The sequence below is a fragment of the Hevea brasiliensis genome, chromosome 7, assembly GCF_030052815.1.
Source record: "Hevea brasiliensis isolate MT/VB/25A 57/8 chromosome 7, ASM3005281v1, whole genome shotgun sequence".
NCBI lineage: Eukaryota > Viridiplantae > Streptophyta > Magnoliopsida > Malpighiales > Euphorbiaceae > Hevea > Hevea brasiliensis.
Window position 1 is genome coordinate 102179758 of NC_079499.1, and position 4033 is coordinate 102183790.

The window sequence follows — 4033 nt, forward strand, 5'->3', positions numbered from 1 at the left end:
AATTAAGCAACTAAAATAAAGACATGAAATGTTTTTTTTTTTTTTTTTTTTTGCTTAGTGGGCTTTTTGGGCTTTGGTTGGGGTAGCTGCTGGCCCATTTGGTGAAGTGAGTTCTTATCCTGTAAAACAAACAAGCGACACAAGTTAGAACATAAGGATAGGGGGGTTGTGTCGCAGGTTGTGCAACAATCTGCCCAAAAGGGTGCCCAGCGAACACAAGCGACGACACAAGCAAACCCAGTTATGTCGCAGGTTGTGTAACAATCTGCCCAAAAGGGTGCCCAGCGAACACAAGCGACGACACAAGCAAACCCGGTTATGTCGCAGGTTGTGTAATCTACTGCCCAAATTTGACCAAATTTCATAGCACCTAAAAAATTAAAACAAATTATATTTCAAATGATTAGACCTTCATAACATGAATTCTAATTGTTCAACTTGTTATGTTCATCAAATACTCATACAAAATAATTTTTCAAAGCACAAATTCACACATCCACATTCAAATAATTTTCTTGTTAAACCAAGATGACAAGGTTTGAAAAAATTTTCTTTTAAAATTAACAAAAAGGGCAATGAATCCAGCAAGATCCACCAGCAAATACTCAACAAAAGAAAGATAAAAATTATAAGTAAACAAATTTGAAACTAAAATTTAAAGCTAAAAATTTAAAGCTAACACTAAAATAAAATTTTTATGCTCATTTGCTTGCAATGCATTGCATCCCATCTACACAAGGAAATTAGAACAATGTTAAACTCTGAATAAGGAGTATAAAAAAAAACTAAAACAAATATATATATGAAAGAAATAGAGAATCAATAAAAAATTATGAGTTATGCACAAAAAATGCTAAGTTTAGGTCTTTAGCTTGACCATATTCACTCAAGATTTTATGGAGAATGGAGATAGCAAGTTGCTATCTTCTCAATTGGTTCACCAACTGAATAGTGCCTCAACCTTTGTCCATGTACCTTGAAATTACCAGATTTTTCACCAAAAATTTCCACAGCACCATGAGGTAAAACTTTCACAATTTTAAATGGACCTGACCACCTTGATTTTAATTTTCCTAGAAAAAATTTTAACCTTGAATTGAATAAGAGAACTTCTTTAAAGTCCTTTTTCTTGATATCCTTATCATGCCATTTTTTAGTTCTTTCTTTATAGATCCTAGCATTTTCATAAGCATCAAGTCTCAATTTTTCTAACTCATCAAGTTGCAAAAATCTTTTGTGTCCAGCAGTTTGTAATTTCAGGATTTCCTTTTTCACAACATCCTTCATTGTAGGATTTAATCTTCTTTGATGTTCAATGGAAGGTTTACTATTTGGCTCTAGGAAAATCCTATGCATACAAACTGTTGGACTAATTCCCTTTATATCATCAATTGCATAACCCAAAACTCTTCTATATTCTCTCAAAACTCTCAACAATTTTTCATTCTCAATATCAGTCAAAGATGCATTAATTATAACAAGATATGTTCCATTTGGTCCAAGAAAAGCATACCTGAGGTTGGAAGGAAGAGGTTTAAGATCTACCTTTGGGGCATCCTCTACCTTTAATGATGGTTGTTTGATCTCCAAATTTTGCACTTCTTTAAGCTGAAAAATTGTGGCTTCAGGATGTAGTGGAGAGCTCTCAAAGTGTTGTGCAAAAGCAGCTATGTTGTGATTATCATCATCAATGCTCCAACCATGGACTAAGCAATTTTCAAGTGGGTCTTGTGGATAGCTTTTTCTGAAATGCTCTTGAACAATCTCATCAATAATAGCTACCCGCAAACAAGACTCAACTTCTTCATGTTTCCTTTTCATGGCTGGATTGATGTTGAATATCATTTGATCATCTCCCACTCTAAGTGTCAATTTCTCACCCTTTACATCAATTAATGCACCAGCTGTTGCCAAAAAGGGTCTTCCCAATAAGATAGGAACTTTTGTGTCTTCTTCCATATCTAGAATGACAAAGTCCACCGGAATGTAGAATTTCCCAACCTTGATAGGCACATTTTCAAGAATGCCTTCTGGATACTTAATTGAACGGTCAGCCAATGAAAGATACATGTTTGTGGGCTTCAAATCTCCCATATTCAACTTCTCATATATTGAAAGAGGCATTAGGCTGACACTAGCTCCAAGGTCACATAAGGCATTTGCCACACAATTATCACCAATATGACAAGGAATGGAAAACACACCCGGATCTTTGAGTTTGGGAGGTAACTTCTTCTGAATTATAGCACTGCATTGCTCTCCCAAGTTGATGGTGTCATAATCTTCTAATCTTCTCTTGTTGGAAAGAATCTCCTTCAAAAACTTGGCATAACTTGGCATTTGGGATAGTGCCTCAGTGAATGGCACATTGATATACAACTTCTTTAGCACTTCAAGGAATTTGCCAAATTGTTTGTCTAGCTTATGCTTGATGAATCTTTGAGGGTAGGGAAGGGTGGGCTTGTAAGGTTCAGGTGGGATGTATGGTTTTTCTCCCTCATCTTGCTCACTTTTGCTTTTTTCTTCTTTTTCATTTTTCTTGCTCTCAACTGAATTTTCTTCTTTTGTGCTCTCTTTTTCTTCTCTCTTGTTTTCACTCTCTTGACCAACTTTCTTACCATTTCTCAAGGTCACAACCTTACATTGTTCATGAGGGTTTTGTGGTTGGCTAGGTAGTTTACCATAGGAGTTGCTTCCTGATGAGCTTGCTTGTTGAGCCAATTGAGTCTCCAACATGCGGTTGTGGACTTGTAATTGATCCATGGTTTGTCTCATGTGTTGCATTTCTTCCTCCAATTTGCTATTCATCTTGCTTTGTTCAGCAAAAAATTTCTCCATCATGCTTTCCAAGGTTGGCTTCGGTTCATGAGGTGGAAGGGATTGTTGTGCTCTTGCTTGATATCCAGGTTGTAGCTGCCTTGTGGGCTGAAATTGAAGCTGAAATTGAGGCCTATTTTGCTGCACATACTGCTGGTTATGAGCATAATTTGAGCTTTGGCCTTGTTGAGCAAAAGTTGCTTGTGGTCTCCATGTTGAGTTGTTCACATTAGAGTAAGAATTTCCCATAGGTTTTTGTTGATAACCTCCTGCATAAGCAGCTTGTTCTTGCAAATAATCATCACCATAAGAAGAGTAATCAACTCCACAACTTTGAGTTCCATCTGTGAAGGCAACTTGTTGCATAGTTGTAGGAGTTAAGGCTGTTGCCTTTGTGCAAAAATCACTAAGAAGATGAGTCAACTGATCAAATCTTGCATTCATGTAGCTAACTGAGTCAAGTTCATAAATCCCAGCCTTCTTTGGCTCAAGTGCTCTAGGATTTCCCCACAAATGGGTATTATGAGCAATCTTCTCTAATAAATCATAGCATTCTTCACTTGTCATTCTCATGAAATCTCCTCCTGCTTGTGAATCAATTTTGTTTCTTATGGCTGGAGTAACTCTGGTGTAGAAATTCTGAACAATCATCCATTTGGGTATTTCATGATGAGGACATTGCCTTTCAAGCTCCTTAAATCTCATCCAAGACTCATACAAAGTTTCATCATCTCTTGGCTTAAAAGCTACCATCAAATTCCTCAAATGAGTGGTCTTCCCAGGTGGGAAAAATTGAGATAGAAAAGCTTGAGATAGCTGCTCCCAAGTAGCTATAATAGCTTGTGGAAGTGAGTCATACCACTCCAATGCTGAATCCCGAAGAGAGAATGGAAATAAGGTGAGTCGAATCACTTCATCTGAAACTCCAGGCTGCCTTTGTGTGCCACATATCATCAAAAATTTCTTCAAATGAGAATGAGGATTTTCAAGTGGACTACCTCCAAATTGTGAATTCTGAACCATTTGAATGAGACCAGTTTTTAACTCAAATTGATTAGCTCCAATGATAGGTCTGTTATCTCTCACATCTGCACATCTAGGAAAAGCATAATCTAACATGGATCTTCTCTGAGGATCATTTTGATTAACAACTACATTTTGCCTGTTGTGATCATTTCCTCCATTGTTTCCACCAATAGCTATATTTTGATTCTCC

General features: G+C 36.8%; 1 non-coding gene across 1 annotated transcript; it reads left to right on the top strand.

The window, feature by feature from the left end:
* Positions 1-3478: 3478 nt before the first annotated feature.
* LOC131181889 (small nucleolar RNA R71) lies at positions 3479-3585 on the top strand. The gene has a single exon (XR_009150363.1). It is a non-coding gene; the product is annotated as a small nucleolar RNA R71 (small nucleolar RNA).
* Positions 3586-4033: the final 448 nt, after the last annotated feature.